This window comes from Petaurus breviceps, unplaced genomic scaffold (assembly GCF_028583685.1).
Source record: "Petaurus breviceps papuanus isolate PSGF00001 unplaced genomic scaffold, PetGlider_PUasm1.0 175, whole genome shotgun sequence".
NCBI classification, from domain to species: domain Eukaryota; kingdom Metazoa; phylum Chordata; class Mammalia; order Diprotodontia; family Petauridae; genus Petaurus; species Petaurus breviceps.
In genome coordinates, this window is record NW_027185764.1 from 69,368,699 (window position 1) to 69,381,606 (window position 12,908).

The 12,908-nt window shown below is 37.1% G+C and overlaps 1 protein-coding gene and 1 pseudogene across 1 annotated transcript in view; one reads left to right on the forward strand and one right to left on the reverse strand.

The window, feature by feature from the left end:
- Window positions 1–12,908, reverse strand: part of PTBP3 (polypyrimidine tract binding protein 3) — a 224,898-nt gene that overhangs the window by 163,153 nt on the left and 48,837 nt on the right. The window lies entirely within an intron of this gene.
- LOC138159229 (glyceraldehyde-3-phosphate dehydrogenase-like) lies at window positions 9,439–10,427 on the forward strand (annotated as a pseudogene).

A 12,908-nucleotide genomic window follows, 5' to 3' on the forward strand; every position in this document is an offset into this window, starting at 1 on the left:
GTATAAATGAGATATATATGGAATAAATTAGAGATGATCTCAAAGGGAAGGCACTAATATTAAGGAGGAATGAGAAAGACTTATTGCAGAAGATGGATTTGCTGAGACTTGAAGAAAGCCAGAGAAGCCAGAAAATGGAGATTAAAAAAAAAAGGAGAGAATTCTAGGCATGGAGAGGCAGACAGTAAAAATGCATAGAACTGGGAAACAAAGGACCTTGTGAAAGAAACAGGTCATTGGATTGCTTAGTACAATGGAAAATGGAATGCAAAGGAAGGAAGGGCTAGATTATGCAGGGATTTAAAAGACTAACAGAGGATTTTATACTTGATCATGAATGTAACAGGGAACTGTTGGAATTTGTTAAATGGGGAAATGACATGGTCAAATGTGAACTTTAGGAAGATCACTTTGATAGCTGATGGGAAGATGGACTGGAATGGGGAGAGATTTGAAGTAAAGAACCAACCAAAAGGCTATTGTAATAGTCCAGGCATGAACTGATGAGGGTCTTCACTAGAGTGGTAGCAGCATCATAAGAGAGAAGAGGAGGCATTTGAGAGACATTTCAAAGGTAGAATAGATTTAGCACCTATTGGATATGGAGTATAGTGAGAGAATGAGGAGTCAAGGATGAAATAGAGGTTGTAAGCTTCAGTGGTTGTAACCTTCATAGTAACAGGAAAATTAGGAAGCAAGAAGCATTTTGGGGAAAGGATAATGAGTTCAGTTTTTGACATGTTCAGTTTAAGATATATGTGGGACTGGTGCAGCCAGGTGGCGCAGTGAGTAAGAGCGCTGGCCCTGGAATTGGGAGACCCAGGATCAGTTCTGGCATCAGATACTTAGCACCCACACAAAATAACTGGCCATGTAACCTTGAGCAAGTTACTTAACCCCAATTGCTTTAAAAAAAAAAAAAAGATATATGTGGGACATCCAGTTTGAAATGTTCAGTAGACAGCCGGAGATGCAAGATAGGAGGTCAAAGTTGAATGAATATGGGAGCTGATTATATCACCAACCAAAATAGTAAAGGGAAAAAACCAAAAGAACCTAGGATAGAGATTTGTGGACAGCCACAGTTAGTGGATGATATAGCTTCTTTGCTCCTTTTTTTTTTTTTTTGTAGATTTATGAATCTGTGTATAGTCATTTGGTCCTTGACTCCTGATACAGACGCCACTACCAGTCATTGCTGTTCAGGAGATGATGCTAGGATGCTGATGGGAAATCCTACAGCACTCCAAAGGTTGTAAGGTCTTCCTCTGGCCAAGGTAGGAATGGGAGGAAACCAACAATATAGCCAAAGTGATCTCACCCCATCTCCAAGGGACTCCTTTTGGTGGGAAGGTAGATAGAATGCTCTCTCTTGTAATCTCTATGAATAACTTCAGTTCTCAACTAGCTTAATATCTTAAAGAAATCTCCTACAGCTTGACCAAGTTCCCTCATGCTATTCCACACACTCTTTCTGTTCCCATCACTCCAGTTCATCCAAGGACATTTCATACTTAATATAAAGTGTTCTTAGAGAATTGTCTTCACTTCTTTAAGGTACCAGGGCATTTTACCACTTGAAGTCAGGTGAGGTAACTTGATTGATTTATTTAATCAATATCTGATACATTTATGAATCTCTATGACAAATATAATGGATTATCTTGTTTCCTGGATTTGGGAGTTGTTTTTTAATTGTGTTTCTATATCGCTGCTACTTAAGCCATCTCTATTGTCTTCATCTGTAAATGATTCCTCTGTCTATTTATATAGTCCTAGCTTCTCTCCTGAACCCCACTCCTGAATCAATAGCTGCCTCCTAGACATTTTGAATGGATAGTGCAAAGGCATATTAAACTCAATATAATAAAAAGAGAATTCGTTATGCTTCCTCCAAAAGTTCTGCCCCTTCAGAACTTCTCTCCATCTAGACCACTGATGCCCACGCACATAACCGCGGTACCGTCCTCCACTCCTTTCTTACTCATCCCACATATTCAATCAGTTTTGAAATTGTCATTTTTTTTCTTTACCACATATCTTGTATATGTCCTCTTTTTCCCACTCACACAGACCCTGTTCTAGGTCAGGCTCTATATTTTTGCACTGGCCTTTGTTTTAAAAGTTTTATCAGTGTCTGAGAGTTCTCTTGTAACAAAGTAAAACATGTAGGTAAAACCAATAATACAGTGATGTCCTTTGAAGGTGCTTGAAAAATTTCATGTGTGTAGCATCCCCTCTACTTCTCTATTTCTAAAAAATTAATAGTTTTATATTAGAAATATATTTTCAGTCCACATGAGCAACAAATTAGAGGACTAGACTTTTTTTTAAAAGCAATTGGGGTTAAGTAACTTGCTCAAGGTTACATGGCCAGTTATTTCTGGGTGTGGTGCTAAGTAGCTGAGCCCGGATTCGATCCCAGGTCTCTCGACTCGGGGGCCGGCGCTCTTACTCACAGGACTAGACACTTTCTCTGAAACCCATAAACTCTTTAAACTCTCCAAAACAGAAATTATGCAAAAAAAAAAATAAAGCAACTTCATCTCCGTGGTATGACACCCAAAATTCAAAAAATTAAAAAAAAAAACATGTACTAATGCTTATTGACCCTGAACATTATCTGATAAATCAACAGGAAAACCAGTAAAAACAGAAGGAAATATGACCTCCAGATCTAATAAATAAATTCAGACATCTATGAAAAAATATTACAAAGCAAAGGAAAATGATGCAACACTTAATGAGACAGAGGACCATGTGGAACTTGAGAATGTGGAAACATATCATGTTGTTCCTGAGTGGTTTAAGCAAGAATGAGAATTAGCCATGTGACCTTGGGCAAGTCACTTTACCCCAATTGCCCTCCAAAAAGCAAAAAAAAAAAAAAAGAGTAAAAAAAATAAAAGTAAAAAAAAAGAGAATGAGAATTATGGGAGAGGAATTTATGGCCCATAAAGCAAAAATAATAAACAAAATTTTAAAAACCACCTGGAATCTGCAATAGCAAGCTTCACTAAAGAAACAAATGAGACTACACTAGATTGGGAATACAAATAGACAGAAGTGAAAGATAATCTAGGAGAAGAGAAGCAAAAAAACATATTTACATATACATATATAATAAATATTTGTGTGCATATGTATGCATACACACATATAATATATATGTGGGGTGGGGTATATATATGTATGTATGTTATACACACTATGCAAGTAAAATACACTGATCTCAAAGATAGAATGTATAGAGACAACTTAAGGATCATAGATCTCCCATAAGAACACTACCCCAATGGGAAAAAAAAATTACTAATAATTATATGAAAAAAGTATTCTTAAGAATTAGATAAATCAGTCAAAATAACTTTAAGATACCACCTTATAATGGGAAATTGAGAATTTGCAATTATAATTTATAAATATATATAATATATTATATAGAATTTATACATATAATTTATGAGAAATTATAATTTATAATTATAAATTGAGAAAAATACTCCCCAAATGATAACATTTCATTTTGCAAGGGCTATGGGGAAATAAGTGTTTTATGCATTGTTGGTGGAATTTTACTTGGCAAAAAATTTTTGGAAAGCAGTATGGCAATATACAGTAAGAATCACAGAACTAATTATAACCATTAACTCAGTGACTCCATTTCTAGGACTTCATTATCATTAAAAGAGGAAAAGGACCTATTTGTCCAAATATAAAAATATTTGCTTTATCTGTAATAGCAAAAAATGGAAGCAACCTATATGTCCAATGATTGGAGAATGAATTAATGAATGAATAAATCATTGTATATTACTATAATGGAATATAGAAAAATAGTAAATATGTAATGTACATGTAAATATGAAGAATAGAAGGTAACATGAATATATGTGTTTGTATATGTATATATGTTTTATATGTGGGGGTGGGTATAACTAGGATAAGCAAGGGAAGTAAGGGTAAGGGCTGGGTCCCATAATCAGATAGAATCTTAGAGCAACTAACTCAACCAACCAGTATTTTGCTTCACATATATATCACTATTTCATCATGAATTCTTAATTAGGAGTCAGATTTATTCATTCTCTGACTCAGCCCTTATTTATTTGATCATTCCTCTTTCTTTGCCTCCCCTCCATGTTGTTTTATTTATCCATCTTCATTCACTACTATAATTATAATAATTTAATTAGATTAGACTAGTAAAAGCAGAAGCATTAATTGTATAATATAAACTACACATTATATTGACTACTGCCAGGATTCATCTCTTCTTGAGGCAGAAACTTCTTTCAGCTAGAGTCTACCTCCCCTTTCTTATAGTCATCCAGCCTCCACACGGGAAAAGTCTAGAGACCCTAAGGTCTTTTTATAGACTTTCCATCTCCTCATGAAACAAATTGTACATAGGCAGTAAATTTCCAACTAGAATAGAGAGCATTGTAGAAATTTTGGTGATTTTCCTAATCACAGATGCACAGGTCAATAGAAACTGAGGATCCCTTTCCCACAGTCTCAGGATCTTTTTTTTTTTTTTGCTTTTTGAAGGGCAATTGGGGTTAAGTGACTTGCCCAAAGTCACACGGCTAGTAATTGTGTCAAGTGTCTGAGGCCGGATTCAGTCTCAGGATTTTTGCTTAACCAATGGACCCTGAATTCTGAACCAGAGTCTTCTCATATCTCTATGTCCCTATTATCCCACTTTGAACCTGAAAACTGCTAAAATATCTCATAAACTAATTTCCATATGGTGCTACCTGATCATCACAACTCTAATAATGACATCAAGGGGCTAAGGGGAATGGGAAGGATGTGCCTATTGTGTGTTTCTCTTAGTCTCTATCTTTTACCTTCAAAATTCATGCACCCAGCAATATCCATAACTTTTAAATCTGCCCATGTGGGGATAGTCTAAGATGAAAAAAGGTCTGATCAAGCCATATCAGATCAACATAATATTGGGAAAGGAGTTAGAGTTCACTCATTAAATCAAAATAAGAACAGAAAAGTCAGAAAAGAATATAAATTGACCATAACTATATAAAGAAAATAAAAACCAAAAGTAGTTGAACCTCAGTGCTAGAAGGGATCACAAAGAAAACATTTTCTATGGTTAATTTGTTTCTTTCTGGTAACAATACGTAACATATTTAGGGTTTTATGTATAATTTCAGTTCTTCAGTCTGTGCATTTGTTTATTTGATTTTGTTCATGTTATCAAAATTAATAATGTTAATATTCATAATAAAATTTATAATATTTTAAAAAGAAAAATAAAATCAGGGATTTATAACCCAACCTATGATGCTTTACTTCTTTTGCTAACATTTTGCATGATTTTGAACAAGTCACTTAACCTTTCTGTTGAAACTTTTTTATCTAGAAAATGCTGAAACAATAGTAACCTATCTAATGTTCACACTGCTGTATGAAATAACTAATATAATTGGTTAAATGTACACTGATAAAAATATTTGACTAATGATTCCATTGGCATAGAGAATCTTAGGGAGAAAACTCCTTCTATTAAGGTAGATCAGCAACTATTTTTTCATTTATAGTCTTAGAGAATTGCCTTAAAAGGGTATGGAAAGATTAAGCAGTTTACTGGGTCATATAGTCCAGTCAAGTCAACAGCCATTTGTTAAGCAGTCATTATGTGCCAGGCACTGTGCTAAGTGCTGGGGATACAAGGAGAGAGGAAAAAAGGCAAAAGGTAAAAAAACAGTCCTGGCTGTCACTTAGCTCTAATGCAGAAGACAACATGCCACAACTACATACAAACAAGATAAATTGTGGATAATCTCAGAGAGAAGGCTTTAGCATTAAGGACAATCAGGAAAAGCTCTTGTAGAAGTGGGATTTTAGCTGAGACTTGACTGAAGCTAGGGAAGCCAGGAAACAGAAAGGAAGAAAGAGAGCATTCTAGGCACTGTGGTCTATACAGCAAAAATGTGTGGGATTAGAAGTGATAAATCATTTAATATAAATTTAATAACCTCAATAAGGGCCAGGGCCTGAACTAATCAACCAGAAGAGCCTGGACCCAACAGCTTCTTTGTTCTCTGAGAGAAAACTCAGAGAATTTCCTATGTCCACAAGGCCAGATGGGGCTGACTTTATGGCCATTAAGGATGAGACCCTTAACTGTAGACACTGCCTTGAATAATGGGACTTTTTCTTATTTTAATATTTTTTGGACATATACTATGTTATTGCATGTTAATGGTAAAGAAAACACAGATATCCTGGGTCATAATTTCAATCGACACTTTGTCAACTCTCTTATCTTATTGTATTTACCACCTATTCAATTAAGAAAATTCCTTTCTCATACCATGATTAAACATTTATGGAGATCATAAATTTGAGTGACATAGCCACCCTGAATTGGGATGGTTCTAAAATGTATTTGTTCAGGCAGTCAGATTTGATCTGGCTCCATGCATGTATATATTCCACTAGCTTCAAGGGAATAAACAATATGGATTTACATGTCATCTAGCCTGTTTGCCTCATTTGACCAAACTATCAGCTCGATAGGAGATGAGAGTGTCTTGTGAGAGAAACGGCAAATAGGCCATATATAACAAACTACATGGGGGAGACTAAGGGATTCTTTAAAGAAGACTGGAAATGTAGGGAGGTGCCAAGTTATAAAGAACTTTAAAAGTCAAACAGAGTCTATGTATCAAAGGCAAGAGTTGAAGCCAGGTCTCCTACTTCTGAGGTCAGTTCTCTATCCACATGTCACCTTGCCTCTTATTTGCATTACTCCATTAGGTTCCTAAATGGTCTGTCTGCCTATAATCTCTCTTCTTCTCATCTATCCACTAACTATCCATCTAACCACTATACTAACAACCTTCCTAAAACACTTTGCCTACTTGCTGAGATGGGAAATAATGATAATAATAAAAATAATAATGTTTTAATATGTAATTACATCTAATCTTGGCAAAGTAACACATGAAATTCTGTCTTTCCATATGTGTATACACAAACATATACGTATATATATTTATATTTTCAGAGTTGGGGGTTATATTACTTCTTGCTGATATTTTGAAATTGGCACATCAAAATGAGACAACATAGTTTAAATTGTTATGCTGAATCCAGCTTCAGGCACTTACTAGGTGTGTGACCTTGGCAAGTCACTTAACCTGTTTGTCTCAGTGTCAATAAAATAAGGTTAATAATAGCACCTGAGTCCCAGGGTAGTTGTGAGGATCAAATGAGATAATAATTATAAAGCACTTGGCACAGTGCCTGGCACAAAGTAATCACTAGCTATTAGTATTAATATTGTTATCAATAAGTTTTGTCCAAGTTGTGCTAAGTAACTACATTAACGTTAGTTATTATTATTGATTATTATTCTACTTCACTTCTCTGGGCTTCATTTTCTTCATCTGTAAATTTAAAGGATTTAAGATAGATTTCTAGGGCCCTTTTTAGTCTGAGTCTTTTTTTATCAAAGAATCTATCATTATAAGGGTGTGCTCCATTTTAGGAAAACCTAATAAAAAGTAAATAAACATGTTCATTGAGTACTTGATATAGGCTAGACATTGCAAGAGGAGGAGATAGAAAGACGTATTATAATACATGCTCCCTGCCTTCTAATAGTTTACAATCTAACAAGAGAAATAAAACATTTAAGCAAATAACAATAATGAGAAGTACATAAGTGCCACGTGAAGACCGAAAACAATATACTAGGAGTTCAGAAACATTAGAGATCACTTTGAGCTAAAATAAGATGTCACGGGTAGAGTGGTGTATGATCTTTGCTTAATAGTTGATAAAGACTTTTTAAAAGGTGAGATAGGAGTTAAGGCATTCAAGGTATGGAAAAAAAGGAACAAAGTTGTGGTTTGGAGTGCTGGAAATGCTAAAATGCAAGGGCACAGGGTGGTCTGCCTCAAAAGAATTCAACCACTCAAGCCTTCTTTTGGTCAGAGTAGTGAGGTTTCTAGCAAATCTGCAGTATTGTGATGCCAATAGAAGCAGGCAAGATTCCAAAAATCTGCACAATTTAATGGTGGTAAGATTGGTACTTTTATGCAGAATAAGACTGTGGAAAGATCTAGAAAGGATTAAAGAGTGGCAAGTAGCCTGGGATGGGACAGGTACAGACAATGAAAGGAGTTAAGTCGTAAGGTCACAATGAAAGAACAATTAAAAGGATTATTGAGGATCTGGGTAGATTGGGAAAGGCAGGATGCCTCAGGTGAACTCCAGGGACTGAGTTACTGGAATGTGTAAGAAAGTTCAGGGATTAAAAGTCTTTTCCTTTCAGGGGTTCAGGTCCCATAACCCCATCAATAAAGCATTAGAAAAATGCAAAATATGTTTACAGTATAGTAAGTAAACAAGGTTGACTGGAGTTCAGGAAATAAATGGGAAACAAGGCTAGAAAAAAAGCTAAAGAATAGATTGTGGGATTGTAACAGATTATAAACCTAAATTGTTTGTAATTTCTTAGGAAATTGGGAACCATCAAATGCTTTTGAGCAATGTAATAACAAGATAAAAAAAATGTTTTAGGAAAACCAACATGGGTGATTTTTGTGGGGTGAATTAGAAGAATGAAGACTCTACTCCAGAAGAAAGTAGACAAACCACTTATTAGGTTACTGTAATTGTACAGGCATTAGGAAATGAGAGTTAGAACTAGGGTGGTGGCAGTGAGAGTGGGAGACAAAGGAAATTATGCATAAAAATAAGACAGTAGTACTTGATTGAACACAATAGATAAGGAAAATAGAGGAGTCAAAAATAAGAGCTTGGTATAGTGGATAGAATGCTGGAGTTGGGAATACCTTGGTTTGAATTCCACACTTGACTAGTTCTGTGACCCTTGGCAAGTCATTTAAACTCTAGGCATCACTTATCTAAATCTAAGGTTCCGCCTCTAAATCTATGATTCTATGTTTTCTTCTTGTATTCTGTATTTCTAGAAATTGATATTTCTAATATTAACATTTCTCTATTAAGAGAGTAAGTGTTAAATGGTGAATAAAGTCACTCGAATGGAGTCAGGAAGTCCTGGTTTAAATCCTGCCTCAAACATCTATTAGCAGTGTGACCTTAGGCAAGTAACTTTTAACCTCTGGGCTTCACTTACCTTATTTATAAAATGAAGCGTTTGGACTTGATGACCTCCAAGGTCCTGTTTAACCCTAAATCTGTCATCTTATGGCTTTTAGGGTTGAACATTTTTAGCTAGGAAAATAATACTGCCATTAAGAAAAATGGAGGAAAAGGGAGGAACAACTGGTTTTGGAGAAAAGACACTAAATTTAATTTTAATTTTGGACACATTAAGTATGGGGTAATGACAGGATATTCAAATAGAAATATGAGTCAGGAATAAAAGAATGATGCTATGCAATGCAGAAAATTAAGGAGGTGTCCTGACTTCTATCTAAAAAATACCACGGCTTTTCTCCCAAGCTCAGTGCCAGATTCTGCTGCTTCAGTTGCATCCCTGAAACAAGATGCCGTATTAGGCACCTGGTGACCAGGGCTGCATTCACCTTAGGTGGAGTAGACATTGTGGCCATCAATGACCCCTTCATTGACCTCAACTGCATGGTTTATATGCTTCAATATTATTCTACCCATGGCAAGTTCAAGGGCACCATCAAGTTTGAGAATGGGAAGGTGGAGATCAATGGAAAAGCCATTACCATCTTCCAGGAACGGGATCCCACCAATATTAAATGGGGAGATGCTGGAGCTGAATATGTTGTAGAGTCCACTGCCCCTTCTGCTAACGCCCCAATGTTTGTGATGGGAGTGAACCATGAGAAATATGATAATTCCCTTAACATTGTCAGTAATGCTTCCTGTACTACCAACTGCTTGGCCCTCTTGGCCAAGGTCATTCATGACAACTTTGGCATTGTGGAAGGAGTCAGGACTACAGTTCATGCCATTACTGCTACCCAGAAGGCAGTAGATGGCCCCTCTGGTAAGCTGTGGCATGATGAGTGTGGTGCTGCCCAAAACATCATCTCTGCTTCCACTGGTACTGCTAAGGCTGTAGGCAAGGTCATATCTGAGCTGAATGGGAAGGTCACAGGAATGGCCTTCCATGTTCCTACTCCCATTGGATCTGTTGTGGATCTGACCTGCTGCCTGGAGAAACCTGCAAATATGATGATATGAAGAAAGTGGTGAAGCAAACATCAGAAAGACCCTTGAAGAGTATTTTTGGTTACACAGAGGACCAGGTTGTATTCTGTGACTTCAACAGCAACACCCACTCTTCTACCTTTGATGCTGGCGCTGGTATTGCCTTCAATGACCATTCTGTCAAGCTTGTTTCCTGGTATGACAATAAGTATGGTTGTAGTGATGGGGGGGGGGGGGATGGCAATAGGTTATACAGGAACTCTGATCCTTATCAATGACCAGAATCCCTGCTATTCAGTCTGGAAAGAATTCAGTAGGCCCAAGCAGTCTTAAAGTCAGGATTGTAAAAGTTTGTTGTTACGCTTTACAGCAGGCAAGCGTCCTTAGGGAACCTGCAAGTTTATTGTTACACTGTACAGAGGGCAAGAGTTCTTAGAGAGCTTGTAAACTTAAAGATGACATAGGCATAGTTTTTAAGGAGTCTAGGCAATTAATCAGATGTCAATTATGCTAACTAGGTGAGTAAGGGTGGGATTAGGGAGGAGTTAAGGAGTGGTCAGTGCTTAAAGGAACATGCACTTTTAATGTCAACTGTCCAGGGGTATTGCCCATAATTCACTGGGAAATAGCCCAAGGGGGGGCTACCTGGAGGTGTGGTTTTAGGCCTGAAACATCATTAAGTCAGGTAGCGATCAAGAGCTGACTGAGAAGTGCCTAGTCTGCCACCCATCAGTGTCATGTTTGACAAGATGGATGTTGGGATCCAAGGCTAACAGAAACTCAGTATGTGGATAATTGGCTAAGGAGTTAACCTATAGATAGGGCATTGAAGAATTCATGGGGCAGCAGCCCACTTTACCAAGGCGAGATAACATTTGCCTAAGCTAAAATGTTTATAGATAGTTTAGTGAAGAATTCATAGGTGTAGCTTGTTATTGTTCTAAGCAGAGATAAACAATTCATGGGTTGTTTCTGGGCAGAGTTAATGCTCTGAGGCTGATTTTACAGACTGGTTTTACAAACTGATATTATAGACTGACATTACAAACTAATATTACAAACATAGATCCCAAGCACCGCATCAATAGCAAGTGTAGTAGACCTCAAGGTCTACATGGCCTTCAAGGAGTAAAGTGGAAAGCCATGGACTTTCATTCCTAGCCAAAAAGAGGAGATCCACCACTGGGGAGCCTACATTCCTAATCTATGTTCCTATACGAGGTATCTCATATCCCATTCTCATCCTTGTTTCAAAGCACCCCTGTAGTAGGGGGGAGAAACCTAGAGTCCTGTATTGTGTACCATCAATAAAGTCAACATATTCAGTGCAAAAAAAAAAATAAAGAACACCAAAATTCTAATACCTTTAAAAAGCAACTCTGAACAAATTCTAGAGCAGCAGAACCCACAAAGAGACCGAGTAAAGCAGATTCCCACCCTAAGGCAACATAGAAAATCAACCAGAAAGGTCTGTTGCTCCAGGTTGAGAGAGGAGCACAGTCCAGCATAGGCTATGCCAGTACAACCCTGGCCCCAGCAAACCAGGAGTAGGCTTTGGGAGTGACTAAAGTAGCAGCTGCAGTGACTGCTAATGGAGTTCTCAGTCAACAGAGAGAATGTTTAAAGTCACCTATAAGTAAGGAGTAAGCAGTAAGGTGCTCTCACCCTCCCTTACTGACATTGAAAAATGCAGAAAATATTGCCCCAGGAAAAATCCTGGAACAGTGATGCCAGCAGAAAGACACGCTGCAGCAATCTTTTAACTTGGGAGTCTAGGGGGATGAATGGGAAAGGTCTTTTTTGCTGTGGCTGAAGGGACCAATACATGATGGGAGGAGTCCCAGCAAGTCAGCAACAAGCCCCACCTCAGCCAACCAGCAGGACATCCTGAGCCCCAGGTGGGTGGAAGAGCAGGTAAGTGACAACATCAGGACCCCTGCAGGTCTTGACACAACCAGGAGAACCTCAGACACCAGCTTGGAGAACTACCACATGTGCCGGCAGACAGGTGTCCACCAGCAGCTGCTCTGACCCATGTGCTAGCACAGCCCCTGGTGAGGAGGTGACCTCCAGTGGCCAGACCACCCCCAACCCCAACCCTCAAGCTTCAGTGTAATCCCAGGGAAATGTAGGAAAAACCTCACTTGACCTCAGCAGTTCTTCCTTTTTCTCAGCAGCACATGGTACCTACACAAAAATTTGCCATGTACTAGGGCATAAAAACCTCACAATCCAGTGCAGAGAGGGAGAAATATTAAATACATCCTTTTCAGATCATGATGCAATAAAAATTACATGTAATAAAGGGCCATGAAAAAATATACTTTAACATTAACTAGAAACTAAATAATCTAATCCTAAAGAATGAATGGTTCAAATAACAAATCATAGAAACAATCATTAACTTCATCCAAGAGAATGACAATAATGAGACAACATATGAAAACTTATGGGATGCAGTGAAAGTGGTTCTTAGGGGAAATTTTATGTCTCTAAATGCTTACATGAATAAAATAGAGAAAGAAGAGATCAATGAATTGGGCATGCAACTAAAAAAAAAACTAGAAAAAGAACAAATTTAAAATACCCATTTAAATACCAAATTAGAAACTGTGAAAACCAAAGGAGAGATTAATAAAATTGAAATTAAGAAAACTATTGAAAGAATAAATAAAACTAAGAGCTGTTCTTATGAAAAAAAAAAACACTAATACAATAGATAAACTTTTGGTTAGTTTGATTTAAAAAAAAAAAAAAGA